Genomic DNA, 16,835 nt, shown 5'->3' on the forward strand with positions numbered 1-16,835 from the left:
TGAACACAATCCTAAAAAGGCAGACTGAAATGAAGCTGTTAGCGTCATATCCATCAACCGGGCTGCAGCTTTTAGTCACATCAAGGCCAAACCAGTCTTAGTGTGTTTTATTGTAAGCTCTCCGTCAAATTAATTATCTGTGAAGACGCTGAGTAAGGCGACAATAAGGAGACAGCCAGTCACATCTGTCTCACCTCCACGTAACTCTGCATAGAATGAAAGCAGGTTTTGAGTATTTTGGGGAGGAGAGAGAAAGGAGACGCAGCGGTGCATCGTCTTCGTGAAGGGAACTGATTACAAACACAGTACATAAAGGATATCTACCCCCAGGTCTGCCCCTTTATGGAGAGGAACGCCGTCTTGCCAGAAATTACATTTGCTCTGCAGCCAATCCCAAATTCAAATAACACGTGGTAATCCAAACACTACACTGAGAAGCAATAATTTAAAAACCCAACAAGCAATACATTAAAAAAAAAAATCAGTCTGTTATTTACTCCTGATGTTTTATGACTATGACCTTTAAACACTATACTAATCAATCAATACAGGAGGGAAGAAGCCTATTGGGAATATTTAGATTCTACAGATTGTGAAAGTAGGGCACTATTTATCCAAACACAATCATTATTAATAGCCCGACTGTCAACCCAAATACATTTTCTACATATTTTCCACATTAGCCCCTCTCCCTCCAGAAGTACTCATACACAATGTCCAGCAAAGGAGATAATTAATGAACCACAGCTGTCACGTCAGTGTTATACAAAAATATGTTAGAATCCTCATAAAGTCATGGTCAGAATGTTTGGCCCATCATTTAAAGGACTGTCATGGCGATATTACATCACATAACTCCAATAATAACATCAAAGTTTTAATATAACGTGTTGGAGAGGAACAAACCGCTACAGGTGATGTAATATGGCAGAAGATAATCTGATCCAGGTCTGTATGTTTTTCTGTTTCATCGAGGTTTTTACGCAGCGTTTACATTCAGAAAGAGGACAAGAAGCGAAATGAAGTCTTTGATTTCACTTACAAGTAGAAAAACAAACAAACTTACAGCCTTAGAGCTGCTCTAGCAATATTGCAATTTTTCATGTTTTCAGTAAAATCACATAAAGATTAAAAAAATGTAAAGTGCACTTCTAGTTGTTAAATACTGCAGAAAATGTCATGATGTGTTGGTTAGCTGAATGCTGAAAGTACAGGAATGAGTATCCATAAAATGCTAAATACATTATAAAGTGTTTTGTTTTTTTTATACTGTTGAAACTTTTTGTGAGGAATCAAATTTTTTCAAGTTCTAATGTGTTTCTAAGGAATCAGAGATTTTTTGGGCAAAAATCTTAATATTAGGAAACTGACTGTCAAACACACATAAAAAAAGGCTTATGCAGCTAGTTTTTTACTGGTGTCTGGAACGATACAACGAGCTACTACTGCCAGAACTACAAGATGTTTGCTGACAGCCATTAGACAACAAAAATCAAACGACATGCTTTCACCTACCAGACACTGGGCTGTTAAATACGTTACACAGAGAGATGGGATGGTATTATACAGTCAGGAGTAATATGTTACAGTTATTTTGCTTGGAAAGGCTAGTGTCTAATTAACATTAAGATCCATTACTCTTGCCACAGTAGATATCTAGATTGGGTTCCCCAAGCTGCGTCAGTATTTAGTAACCTTTAACTGGCCTTTATAGGTGTATCGACAAACTCTAGTTAGATCTCCTAATTTCAGGTGTGACACAAATTAACTCTGTAACATGGAAATGCCAAGCAGCTCCTGAGACCGTCTCCCGTGTAAGTGCTGCTTGTTTGCAAGCAACAAGGATGAAGTTCTACTTAGCATGACCAAACTCGAAAGTCTATTAACTTATTGAGATTAAAAGCCTGATGCCTTCCCTCCCCACTCACCCACCCCTCCGTGGCCCCATCCCCCGGCCGACATCACACATCCAAAGGAGAAAGGTGATTGATGAGAGCCATCAGGCTGCTTGGAATCTCTTCTCTCATTAGACTCCTTATGCATCTGAGCCTTTTCAACACACACTGGGAGAGCAGGGGAGGGGGATGGGAGCAAAGGGGGTGTAGATCCTCTGACTTTTTAGAAGATAACTACTTATACTAAAATATTTACCTTGTACATTAATCTCTGGGAAATTCATTTGCCATTATACTTTCTCTCTGGGAAAAAAAGAGACTTTTTTAATTGAGAAGTTTGAATCCCGACTCCCTAATCTTCATGCTTAGTGAGCGCTGTCTCTTTTGACTCACTCATTGGACTGGCTGGAAATTAATGTCCCAGAGGGAGCAGTGTTTGGACAGTCAGGGTGGATCCTATCATCGACCACTGAGGTTCTCCTGAGGAGGGTTAGCTAAAGAGCCGAAAAGGGAAGCAAAGACTGTTATGTATGCATATCCCCAACAGACACGATCAATCACATTAATGCAAGTGCAGCACATTATTATGTACTTAATTTCCAATGGATAGTAACATTACTATAATGTGCTGGTGATTGCACTGCAGTAAACCAACTGGGGTCCATTCTGTCCAGACAAATAATCTCATTACATCAAAGACAACAACCAAGATAAACAGTGAGAATCAGAGCCTTCAATTTAAACTGCAGCTGACTCTTTTCAACTTTTATGTTGCAGATATTTTAGGTTTATAAAGCAGCACTTGTAATGAATTAAAAAGGAGTGTAATTCTTTAAATAACAGGAAAAAGTATGAATTTTACTCATTAATCTTTATTCATTTTATTTTCTGATTTTTAATCAAGTTAAATTTTTGGTTGCTTTTTTCAATAGTTTCAGTTCTATATTAATAACAATATGTGTATTTGTCATGTGCAAAACAAGTTCAGACCAGGTGCTACAGTACAAACAGTTTGTGAACACAGTTTACTCACAGTCATCCCAGTACCAACAAATATATACACCAAAGCCTTCTTAGGCAGGCAGATAGATTTTTCTTAAATTTCCTAACAAAGTGTTTTTTTTATTTCTACGCTACAGGGTTTTAACTGGCTCAAGATTAGCCTTTAGGAGGTGCACAGAAGCAGGACTGATGCACGCATAGTTTAGCCACTGATTCTGTGCAGACATACTTCTTTCTAGTAATTAGATAAACAAAATGCATTTTATTCCCAAGTAAATTAAACCCTACAATGTTAAAGATAATTATTATCACAGTCCTGGTGATTTTCCTTCAGCGTGAGGTCACCACCTCTTCAGTGTTAAATTAAAAGTACGGCAGTTGACAATAATGATAGAATCACTACACTTGTAGGATATTCACTCGGCTCTTTTATTTTGTAGGAAACAATTAGATCAAAGAAAACTATTTTTATTTTATTGATGAACATCCTGGCTTAATCTAACATTCCTGAATCAATTTAAATTAAATTATTGTAATTCAGAAATCTTTTCTAGATCACATGAAGGGAAAAAAATACTGAATCACTCAGTGTTGAGGAAAAAAATGACAGCGTTACATTGAAATGTGTTTTTCTAATCTAAATACCTGAATGTATAGATGATAATCTCAGAGACCTTAACATGATTTTGCACCAGACTGAAACAATGGAAAGGGTTACACAACTCCTTCAAGAAGGAAATCCAACACAAAGTGTGGCAAAAAACTCAAACTTAAAGCGACATGCCTATAAAAAACAAGCACATTTACCCGCTCGTTTATGATATGGGTTGGATGTCAAGTGAAAAACCAGGAGAGATGGCAATCATTCGCTCACACTGTTGCTATGCCAGCGATAGAAGTTGGTCTCAAGCAAAGAGTGTTAAAGCTGATAGTGATGTCTTTCTTGATGATTCCATAATTTTTCCTCTACTTAATCTGTAAAACCAATTATACCATTAATTGAAATATTATAATTGAATTTGTTTGAAGTCCCAAATAGCTTTGTGTCATTTCCTATGAAGCAAAAAAAGTTGAATGAACATCCTCCAAATTTTTTGCCAGGGGTTGTAGTACGATCACTGTGTGAGAGCCAGAACTGCAATGCAACCTGGTCTTTTTACCTCCTCCTGTACTTGTTACCTGAGATTCGAACCCGACTGTCTGGTTCTTTAAGCCTTTTCTCTTGTATTGTGTAAACCCGACACGTACTGTGTGAGAATGTGAGCAACAATGCATAAATCTAACCATGCGGTTTGTACAGATCAGCCAAACGGCATCACGTTACAATGATCTGACATTTCTTTCCCATATTATAATAGCAGGGTTAATTAGGCCCAGCTTTCAACAAACCCACTAATGTATTTCCCTTTCTTTTACCTCAGCAGCGCAGTATCATGCATATTTAACACCCTTTCACAGACTTGGTGTGTTAAAATGAGTAGAGAGAGACATTGTTTTCAAACAACTCATCGAACGAGCTTTAGCTTAATTATGGTATTGGCTCAGGTTGATGAAGCCTGTCTGTGATATTGGTCATATAAGTCTCCAAAAAAAAAAATGATGTTGCCTGCCTCTGTCTGTTTCTCATATTCATTTCAAAATGCCCTTGCTAGTCTCAAACTACTGATGAGTAACTTGGAGACTGGTTGATTGTGGCTGAATGTGCGTCCTTGTGGGGAAGTGTAAGGCACAGCATGTGAGTGGGAAAACAGAGGATGCATTGTGTGGAACAGATTGTGTGTCAGAGAGACAGAAAGAGGGAGAGTTTGTCTATGAAGGGTGGGGTTTTGGTCATCTGCCATCGGATAAGATATCCTGACAAGGCAATCAGAGAGAAACAAATTCTGCAGCCACATGGGTTCAACTCTCTCGTTCTTCACCCTGATGAGCTTTTGAAAAATGGAGCTCAGTTGAAATTGGTTTTGTATGAGAGGCTTCAGATCTGTCGCTTGTCAGGATTATTGCCACCTGTCTTCATTGGCTGCAAAGGTCTGTTAATTAATCTGCCTCTCCTTCTTAGTGGCCAGAGAGGACGGGGTGAGCACTGTGCTGTCTTCCCTTCTCAGCACTGATGTGTCAGATGTGGTATTGCAAACAAGCCTGATTTAGCATAAGACTGCTGCGATGTTAAGCAGCAATCCTAATCAGTATCATTAAAGTACTGCATCATGTCCCCTTCCTCCCAATTTTATCAGGGAGGCTCGTTAATTGCATATTTAATTTAATTTGGTTAATGAAAGTCATGAGAAAATTTATTTGATCGATAGTAATATCTCTTGTGATCAATGAAGCTGCAAACAGAGCTCTTCATACATTCTCTCCTGACTGATCATGTTAAACCAAAATGAAGTGCAAAAACATCTATTTGGTGCCAAAGAAATTAACGCAATGTGCTCTGTTCTATTAAAAGTAACATCCTGATATCAGTAAATGTAAGTGGAAGCCTGCAGCTAAGAGCATCAACATGTAATCCAGCATTGATTAATTGGACATGGACAGATTAATATGCCAGTGGATACTCATGCCAAGCTTATCAGAGTAAAAGTGTTATTACACAACCATCAGCTGTGTGGCTGTAAATGAGCAGAAGAGTGGAGATGGATTCAACCAGCCAGGTTACTGCACAAATACAGGGAAGGGTTGGGGGGGCATCAGTGGACTTGTTTCCTTTGTTACGTGGGCCCCAATCACACTCCCACAGGAACTTGCCACTGGCCCTGGCCCTGCAAAGTGTCAAACTGATCAAGTGTTGGCTGTGATTGTCTGCTGCTGAGTGTCTGCACCTGTGCATTCCTCTAAGTGTTGAGATCCCAGTGATTTCTTTGAGTGAAGTTTGAACTTGGCCTGCATTTTGCAGTCCGGGCGTACCCAGACTTGCCTGGCTGCGAGCGGTTTGTATTGTACACACACTTCTGTCACTCTCTGCCGTTCCTTTGGAATGCAAACCGCCAGTGTCACAGCAGAGCCATATATTGGGGCTGCGTGTTTTTGTTGCGGTGCAGGTGCAGTTTGGGATGCAGGGCCGAAAGGCTTTGCCAAGTCACGGCGTGCAACTGATTGGAAAGAGCAACAGTTGGAGTTAACCGCATACACAATGAAGTTTCTGTTTCAATAACAAGTCTGAACAAAGAAAAAAAATCATTAAGTAATGTTCATTATACATTTCCTCTCTGAATACATGCCACTGTATCCATAATCAACAGTACTTTTACATATGTTTGATTAAACTAAAAATGAGCTGCTGATTCTCCAAGGACATATTTTCATGTGAAGAATACTTTTTCATTTAGCAGATGCTTATATGCAGAACAGCGTTGTTGCCGCCCACAGGTATAATCAACCAGAAAATTAATAATCCTACTGCAGGACTACAATAAATCATTATGCTTTGGACAATTAATAACGGAGGCGAAGCTTGGGGTGTCTGATTACAATAGTTACGATGCATATCATCAAGATTTAAATTTAACATTTCACAATGGAATTTCAGACACCAGTGCACATTACTGATGTTTAAATTTGGCATTAGGGCGGGTCATGGGGGCTGAGGGATGGTGTGTGTCTTCATCCATTACTAACCAAAGTGCTGCAAAATTACAGTGCAGCACTTTTTATAGCTATAAATTTACACTTAGTGCACAGTGATTAAAGGGAAAAGTAGGAAAAAAGTGCTCTGCTCCATAATTGGGAATAAACAAGTTGAACACCAAATCTTTAATTTAATTCAAAGATTTAAATTTAATTTAATTCATTCATATTCCAGCAGAGTTTCAATTAATGTAATCAGTAGTTAACGGGTCAGACCTCGCTTTCTTTATTGAACTTGAGAAACTAATTATATGATGGAACACGACCTTTAATTTTTTTGCTTTTCTGAGTGAAGTATGCTACAGTATGGTGTTCCACAGGGAAGTTGTCTGGGGCCACAGTTTTTCTCATTTTTCTTTTAGGATGAAATCCCTCTTAATGCGACATCACCTTGAAAAACCAAAAGGATGAAAACAAAATGAGGTTACTGAGTTTTAATTCTGTAAACTTTTTTGTTTCAAGTGTTTGGACATTGAAAACACTGGAGGGTCGTTTTTTTCTATGACCCTCCAGAGCTTCTCATGGCTCCAAATGGGCCTTTGATAGGTTACTATGCACATACGAATATTAAGATTGGTCCATATATGGTTAAGGGGAATGAGTCTTTGCTACCTCACATAAGAGAAGTTTGTGCATTTTACCGTTAATCCTGTTTTGTTGAACAAGAATAGATTTTATGCTCAAACAAAATGCTTTAGGCTTTATTTCAATTTAAATTCCCTTAGGGTAAAAGCTATTGTTTACAGGAAAAAGATATCTTTCTATTTTATAAAATCAAAACCTACTTTAAAAAGTACTTATTTCAAAAGAACTAGGTTTTTTAAAAAACTCTGATTAAATAATTCATCAAAAAGAGGACAATTTCATATTTTCTAACCCTAACTGGCATCTGTAAATGATCCTCATCTACCAGTCCACTATTTTTTTCCCCAGTGACCTCATAATCCAGGTGTGTAGACATCTGACACTCTGGAGGCAAAGGAACACGGGCTCCTCTCAGTTTTGACATCGAGCTTTCAAGAGTCGAAGAAGAAACAGAGAGGGGGAAAAAAACACCAGGGTCCAATACCTGAGCAGGGTAGTCAGCTCATTGAGTGGACATAAACTTCCTCCACCTGACATGTGGTGGGAAGAGGATTAGTTACACACGCTCAGCCTTGGCTGACTCACAGTTTGTGGAATCACAAAGTAATCTTGAGGCACATTCACTTAAGAGGCAGCTTGATGATCCCAGGCCAGTGATTTATACATCTTAGGAACGTTGCGAGGCTGTAAGAATTTGTCAAGTTAGAATCCTAATTAAAACTGTTAATCACAGATTCCTGTTTGTTCAGCACTCGGGCGAGATGAAAAATGTGATCAAATTATTCATTGCTCCCTTTTAGACAGGTAAAGCTAGCATAGCCTTGAGCTCCAGAAGTTTTTTTTTCCTTCTTTTTTTTTTGCTTCTCCTGAGTTTTTTCAATTAATTTGATTTACATCAAAATTAAAGGTTTACATTAGCAACTTTCCCATCTGGTCAATTCGGACTTACCCGTTCATGAATATTGGCATACATTGAGAAATTCCGAAAATTCACTCAGGGCAGGTTTTCAGTTGACTGGATCAGAGGGCATACTTAAAACTCACAGCAGTATATTGCTCCTCTTAAGAGTGAAGCTTGGTGCTACACTGCACTAAGTCAATGTGTTTGAGTGAATTATGTTTAATTTTCTTAGCCCTAAGATTTCATACTAATCACTATGCGTTTTCATTCTATTGCAATTAAATTACAATTCGAATTTAACAATTACCTGTTGACCCACAAAATGCTTTTAAGGGCCACTTCACCGATTTTCCTCTTGTTTCATATCAAGAAGGGACAGCTATGCATGCAAATGATAAATATACTATATTTACCTGCACTGTAAACTGGGAATTATCTATACTGGCTGCAAATAAAAAAAGCTTTTTATTATTAACAAAAACAAGTATTGTATGTGTTGTGATCAAGTAATTAAAAAATAATCTACAAAAAGTTCAAAATAAAGCCCATTTCTGACTGGCCACAGCTATAACATCTCATCCAGAAATTGTTTTGCACTTCCTGTCACTGTTATGTACTGAGAGCTGAAAACGTGGAATGGTTTATCATCAGAAATTACCAAGAAATACAAACACATACCAACGCATGCTGCAGACTCTTTTATTTTTGTCTCTTCAAGGCTCAAAACCAACCACAGGTACTTGTGTTATAGTTTTGTTACATTGTTTCCATTCATCCATCCATTCTCTTCCGTTTATCCAATTCAGGGTCACGGGTGGGCTGAAGCCAATCCCAGCTACATAAGGGTAAGAGGTAGGTACAGATATGGGTGCACCCTGGACAGGTTGCCAATCTGACCCAGTGCTAACATAGAGACAGAGGTAACCATTCCCACACACATTCACACCTATGGGTAAGAATCAAAAACTAACCCACCCCACTGATTGCATCTCTTTGAACAGTGGGACAAAGTCAAAGTGCGTGGGGATAGCACGCAAACCCCACACAGAAAGGCCACAGCTAAATGGTGGCGTTGAACTCAAGACCTTCTTGCTATGATGCAGCAGTGCTAACCACCGTGTCATCATGCTGCCCATTTCAATGCTTCCTTATTGTATATTTCTGCTTTGGACTTTATCAAAACCCCCATAACTATTTACTATTAACTATACAGTTTGTTTTGCTTTGATGTAACAGACATGAACAAGACTCCTGATCAAATGGACTAACGCAGCCCTCTAGTAGGAAAACCTCTGTATTCTTTCAGTTTTAGTTACAGACACAGAACACAGGAAGCATCAGGGAGTCGAGGAGAAGGGCCGAGAAACACAAACGGTAGTATTGCTGCCCGCTGCGAAGAGCCTATTAAAAACAATGTGGACACCAGCAGGCAGTCAATCTAAAGACCAGTAGTGGCCCCCTTTGATGTACTCTAGCCGCTTGATAACAGCATCAGAAATGTATGAAATATTACATCAAATAGTTTGACCACAAGATACTCCTTGGTATGTGGACAGAGTGAAGATGATCTGAGACCACAGTGCTGTTTTACTGTATTCCAATTTTAAAAATGCGAGTTTCAGTTTGAAAACATATTTAATTCTCAAAGAAATGCTATACCAAGAACTGTCAATCATTATGATTTATTGTCCTGTAACAGCACAAATGGGAGCCACAGGGCAGTGAGGGCTGTACAGGGGCAGCTCTGCTTTGACTCTAAGTGAAACCTTAGAAAATGATGAAGAAATAAATCTTATCACTGTTATGAGAAGTTACAACCCGTTAACCTGGATTCCCATTCCCATTTTCTTCACATATAAAGAAATGATATGTTATGTTAACCTTAAAAGTAGACTAGGAAAGACGTGACACCCTGGGTGAGTTGGGTAGTTGGTATGATGACCATATATTTATACACAGAAATTCGTTGCTCTTATAAAAAAAAAAGTTTCATGCACAGGCCGACGCATCTTTTCAATTTCTAATCTAAAAGAGCTAAAGGAGGTGTATCAGAGTGAGGCTTTCTACTTAACCATGTCCATTTATTCCAATCAATGAAATGGACTTAAAAGCCTGCCTCTCATACAAACCTGGTTCAAATAAAGGTCAGCTGCTTTCTGAAGTTGAGGTGAATAAAGGCCAAACTTCATGAAAAATTATCCACATAGGTCAACATTTCATAAAACATAGTACACATACATTTAAAGCTTGCTGCATGTGTAAAGCACAGCCTAGGTGATGTTAAAGCATAATGTGTTCATAATGGGACGTATTCAGTGTAAATTACAGGTGAGACAAAAAGTGATGTCCGATGGCAAGTTCCACGTCCAAGCATCTAAAATTCATACACGATGGATGTCTAATATTTAGATGTTTATTTTATGTGTTTAAATTTGGCTGGTATCATATAAACGTAAACATATATTTTTCAAACAGTGCACAGATATCGGTTTCGAGTACCAGTGAGAAAGCAAACAAATGTTTACGCTGAGTATAATTTCAAATAGATCAAATGTACAGCCCTGGGCAAATGTAATTACTGAGATTATATCCCGAATTAGCAGCATTTTTGTTTGTGGCTGGGCTTACAATGTTTATTATGATGTAAAATAAGACCAATCTGTTACATGAATATATATATATATATATATACATATATATATATATATATATATATATATATATATATATTCGAACCCTGAAACTGTTTGGTTGAGGGTTTGGACAGGAGACAGCACTAGAACTCATACATGCCTCAAACCAGCGCATCAGGATCCTCCCCCCAAGCAAACAGCCACTACAAACTCTCCAGGGATTCCACTTTGAGAAACTCCTGGTTAGTGGGTAACAGTGAAAAATGTGGTGGTGGGTTCTGGAGATTAATTGGCCTACTTCCTCTAGTGTGACACCCCACTTCTCATACTTCCACCAATGAAACAAGGAAACTGTAAAACTGTACATGATAAGGCTTGTTGGAGGTAACACTGCCTCATCACCACAATCTGTAATGAAGCCAAACACACACAGTACAGGACACAAGGGGCCTCATGCTGTACACTAAGTGCCTATGATAAGACAGAAAACATGACATCATGCCGTGGTATATCTCTGTGCACTATCACTATGCAGGTTAATGCCTCTAAGCTAACAGCTGTTTTTGATCTCTCCCTGGATGAGCTAAAAGCCATTCCAGTGAAACGCTAAACTACAGAAAAGGATAGATTGACATAACTAGGTAAACCTATCTAGGCCATAGCATCCAGACCTATAGAGCATGGAAATATGAAACTAAATACAATGACATCAGGCCTATTGATGCTACTTGTGTCTAAAAAGCTTCTTAGATCTACTCTAGAAACAATAAAGTGCTAAAGTTATCCTGTGAATACCACTGTATATAGCAAAAAGGCATTGTTTGTTGAATTCATATGAAATACAGAAAATGCATTGCTTCTAAGAACTAATGATAATGACTTGTAGTCATTCTGAATGACAACAATAGATGTTGATATACCGGCAATGACAAAGAGTGTTCAAAATGTGGATAACGCTGCACATTATCGATGGGAATGATCTGGGACACTGCTTCAGTTCACTTGCATACTAATTCTGATTCATTCACCAACGTGTTCAGTGTGTATACCACACAAGTAGAGGATAAGGTTTTTCTTTTCCCTGTCTACACGTTCTGACTTGTCTCCATTCCCAGTCTTATTCCCATATTCCTATGTTTATTCCGAGGCATAGATAGTTTAAAAGATGGGCATAGCTTCTGGGTCTGAAGTGAAACCAAATCAGAAATGCTTAAATTTGAAATTATTTAATGGTCAGTAGGGGGAGACTCTTGTGGTTGCAAAAAGACTTAGAGAGAACTTAAGGGAAAACAGCCCAAAGGGTTTCTTCCTCCATAAGCATTTTACTGATCACTTTATGGTCTCAATTATGGGCTATGCTCATTAGCCAATGGGCATGCTTTTAAAAACTCATCAGTTCCCCCCCTGCACGTCATGTCTGGTTTCAAAACACCATGATGGTGACAGCAAAAATGCTCAAGGGGTAGCAGGGAGAAGCAAAAAAGGCCAAAATCCAAATCTTTAATCATAAAATAGGCCAAGGCTATCAGGCAGTAGGGCAAACAAATCCAGTAAAGTACAGGCAGAAGGCAAAATCCACAAGAAGTCCGAAAAGTCAAACACAGAGAGATAAATAATATCACAAAGGAAAAGCCAAAGTATGCGAAAAAGACGATCTTGGAGAGCAAAGCTGATTATGACTGAAACAGCACAAAAGAACAAAGTATGGAATTTCAGCTAACTGAAGTATACGAGAAATGGAGATTTCTAAATAAAAAACGAAGGGACTAAGACGAGGATAGAGAACTAGAAAAAAGTAACTAACTAAAATAACTAAAACTCCACATTGTGGCATATATATTACCTTTAAGAGTCTTGTACATGAACACTGCCACACATTTCAGGCAGCTTTCTGAGGCGATGATAATAATGTAGCACACAAGTGCCACAAATAGTAGAGCAACAAATGTAAAACGTAAGAAGTGGGGGGAAAAGGGAAGTTCAGTTCATTGCTAACTACAGTTCATGCCAATGCCAATTCCCATTCCCCAAAACTACAGATACTTTTTGATACAAACAAACTAGCATGGCTTACAATGTCTCCTTTTTTATTTTTGTGGTGGTTCTACAAACACTTACAAGGTCCTGCTGCTCACCTACAAGGCTTTAAATAGTTTGGCACCTCTCTGATCTTTTGCAACCTTATGTTCCATCCCGTGCTCTCCGATCCCAGGATTCTGGCCTTTTAAAGATTCCTAGAGCCAGAAAAAAAATATATCAGGGAACGTGCTTCTTCTTTTCGTGCCCCGTTTTTGTGGAACAACCTCCCTCAAGATATTAGGCAGGCATGCTCTGTGGAGGTTTTTAAAGCTAAGTTGAACATCCACTTGTTCACCCTATCGTACATGTCTTAATTCTTTGCCTTTTAGTTTTTTTTTTAATCCTTTTTATCGTTTTTGTATTGCTATGCATCACTTTTATTTATTTATCTCTTTATTTTCAAATAGCTGTACAGCACTTTGTCTGAAAGCGCTTTATAAATAAATGTATTATTATTATTATTATTATTAATATTACAAAGTATTTGGCCCTGCATCAATGTGAATTACATATACATACAGTCTCTCTTTGTGAAAACTTAGCCACAAAGAAAGAATGCAGTGAAATACAGTACAGGAGTATCTGGAGGAAATGAGTTATTGCTGGAAGTTTGGTTATTTTTCTAAACGCAGAGAAACACCAGACATTTTTAACTGCATGTACTATAGAGAGGATCAAAACCACAGTCGAAAATCGCTGCTGATTACTGCAAAAGACTGCCAGTCTTCCTTTTCATGCATGTGACTTTATGAGTCAAAACACTATGCCATCTTGGAATGATGTGGTGTTGGTCCATTATGTTCTGCTAAAACGGCTGCCAGCAGCTGAGGCATGGGCTCTACGAGACCTTTGACCTTGTGGTATCTGGCAACAAAACATTAACAGCACATCTGTTAAATTCTAATTTGTGAGTTTGAGTTTAAGCTATTGTAGAACAAACCTGCTCCAGCACATGTTCAACCATACTGCCACAGGTTCATGGTTTGTCAGACTGCTGCTCACAAAATCAAGCCCACAAGCCTTGATTTTTAGCAAATTCCCAAACCTGGAGATACACATTTTGGCATTGCCATAGTTGCTCAAGTTTAACCCCCCCTTCCCCCCCACATCTGATATTCTGATGGAGAGAACTGACTGTTCATTTAATGTCCAATAATGTAGATATTCCAGGTCTCGAGATGAACCACTGTTAGGAGACAATCTTAATACTTTGGGTCTGGACATCTGGAAAAAGGTTTCCTTGGAGATCAAGTATAAATAAATATCACATCTTGCTACAGGAAAGGGACATCAGATTTAAGGATGAACTCTTGTATTGTTGTTCCTTTAAATTCTGCTTATCATATTTTGATGCGACACACTTTTGCAGTGTCATTGCCGAAAAAAATAACAGTGACCCTGTTGCTTACCATTTTCACTCTTTCCTGGGCCCCCTTATCAGATGATTGGATAACATACATTCTGTTCATCAATAGCAAAAAGCAATCAACAAACAAATCTGTGATTACCAGAAATGATCAGGTAAATTGCTTATATTGCCTCCTTAGCTTTATTTATTGCATTGGTTCTGTGTTAATGTGATGTTAGTGATGCATTTCAACCTAATGAGCTGAGACAACAGTAAATTAGCAGCTAGTAAATTGATACATTGCTGTTGTTTTCAGTGAATTTCCCTATGGGAAGCTGCTGCTAGGCCCTGGTGGGCATTTGTGTCACTTCAGTACAAAACAAATGGAGGCAGTTATTTTCTGTGGAAACTTATATGCTCTTAAAAATAACTTAACAGTTTAATTAGTGTTTAGGACATTTTTTCTTATTATTTCAAGTATGTAAGTGGTTCTTGTAGTTCGTAACAGGGGTTTCAAACATATGCCCAGGGGGCCATAATGTCCCTGCCAAAGGTTCCAATCAGGCTGTTTTCCAAAGCACATGCTATTACATCATGATAGTATAAAACCTGTCTGTTTCATAATCATCTGCTTCATCATCACACTTACATGCTTCTTACTATCAAAGACGGTGCTCATGGCCTCACATGCCACACAAAAATAAGGACCAGTAGCATTTCTTCGTAATCCGAGAATGTGCGTAGCAGACCTCAAACACACTGTTCAAATTTCTCTTGTTCTTAAGACATCTCACTGTGTTCATCTGCCTCTAAATGGATGCTTCATTAAATATGAACATTTTTAGAATGTGCTGTTTAGCACGATCGCCTCACAGCAAAAAGGTCCTGGGTTTGAATCCACCAGCCTGTTTAGGCCTTTCTGGGAAGAGTTTGCAAGTTCTCACCATGCCTGTGTGGGTTCTCTCCAGATACTCTGGCTTCCTCCCTCACCCCAAAGACAAGGATGTTAGCTTAATTAGTGAACCTAACTACAACTTGGCCAGAAGTGTGAACATGAGCGTGAACCACTGTGACCCTGAACTGAATAAGTGAAAGACAATGGATTGCCTACATGTGACTCATGAACTAATATGAGTTTGACACCCCTGGTTTACGACATTCTAAGATAAACATTGTATAATATGTGTTAATTACTGATTCTCAGTTATAGCCAGTTATAATAAAAACACATTTTTTGTTAACTAGACTATTATTTCCTGGAAAAAAAATCTATCCTACTTCCTGTAATCAACTGTCTCGCCCTGTGACTGAATAAGATGATCCATCAAACTTTATGCTGCACTTACATTTACACTAAATACTGACCAGTGGAAACTGTTTGAATGACGTATATATATTTCTTGTCTCTGAAATTAGGAATTTAAAGGCAAGTAAATGAAACTGAAAGGTTTGTAAAATTATGTATAACTACAATATTTTTTAGATGCCAGTGAGGGTGAAAAAAACATAATTCACCAGTTGCAAAAACACTCATGAGACAAACATCTCTCTGAACTTCACCATCCTATTAACCATACTGGGACCCCAAATATTAATCTTGGACCCCCGGAAGGGATCCCAACCTGCATGTTGGACAGCGCAGTGTAATAACTATGTCCTCTTATATGTTTAATGAGGCTGAAAAATCAGTGACATTTTAAAATAAGTATGGTAATGTTAGTCAGGTATTGTAATAAAGTTCAAGCCATATTGAAATTCTGAACAAAGTGTTTAATGGTTGGAATAATTTTTAAATGGAAGGTGTGGTTCAACATGGGGTGCGCTTATGAATTAGGCACAGCAGCTGTCACTCAAGTCCTCATCTGTTGCAAATACCCTCGTCCTCCAAGCCATCTCAAGGTGTTCATTCTACCATGTGACAGCCCCCTTTGTGAGTGGGCCCCACTCTAAAAGCCCATCCAGACATAGATGCGCAGCACTGGTGACCTTTAATTTCATTCAGACTGTGTACAAATGACTGCAGCATAGCCCACTTAGGAAAAAAAGCCTGTGAAAGAAAGTCTTTGCGAGATTGTAGCTACTCTGGGTTTCGGCTCACTGGCATTATCTACTCCCTTGCTTTAATGACTTCCCGCCGAGAGGAGCCACGGTGAGAGCCTTGGCAGTCAGACTAAGAATAGCATTAGACACAAGGTTATCTGGGCATTACACTCACTGTAACATGCAATTAACTCTACTCGTCCATTTTCATTATACAATTATTCATTAATGTCAATTTAATTTTATGCATTGTTCTACATGACCAAGGCCTGATTACGAGGCCCTTGCACTCCAATATCCCAAGTTAACTGGTGCCAGCCTCACTTGCAGGCCGACTAATTGCAATTTAGCCCTAGACAGCACCTCCCTCTTTAGGCCCTCCATAATGGAGCAACTGATTCACAGACAGGTAACGATTGGAAAGACAAAGTGCTTCTCTCGCTGAATGGGAAAACAAATGCACTGCTGCTAAGCTGTTTTCTTTGTGATAGCACTGAGGTCTGCCCTTTGTATTCAGAGAGGGACAAGAGGTAATATGTTTCCTTAAATCCTATTTGTCTTCCAATTCTATCTCCATATAGAAATAAGACCCTATTAAATCACACAGGAATGTCTATACTGCGACTGCAACAGAATTAAATTTCTAGACAGATAATTTGCAATCCCCATGTCAAGACTAAGAGGCCCATATGTAGGTTTTTCATTCTAAACCAGTCAAAATAGTG

The 16,835-nt window shown here is 38.6% G+C and overlaps 1 protein-coding gene across 3 annotated transcripts in view; it reads right to left on the minus strand.

Moving 5' to 3' along the window:
- LOC146546875 (uncharacterized) overlaps window positions 1-16,835 on the minus strand; it is a 95,183-nt gene that overhangs the window by 12,755 nt on the left and 65,593 nt on the right. The window lies entirely within an intron of this gene.

The sequence above is a fragment of the Mchenga conophoros genome, linkage group LG23 (genome assembly GCF_057382185.1).
Source record: "Mchenga conophoros isolate Kocher_MC1m ecotype Shallow Benthic linkage group LG23, M_conophoros_male_GT1.1, whole genome shotgun sequence".
NCBI lineage: Eukaryota > Metazoa > Chordata > Actinopteri > Cichliformes > Cichlidae > Mchenga > Mchenga conophoros.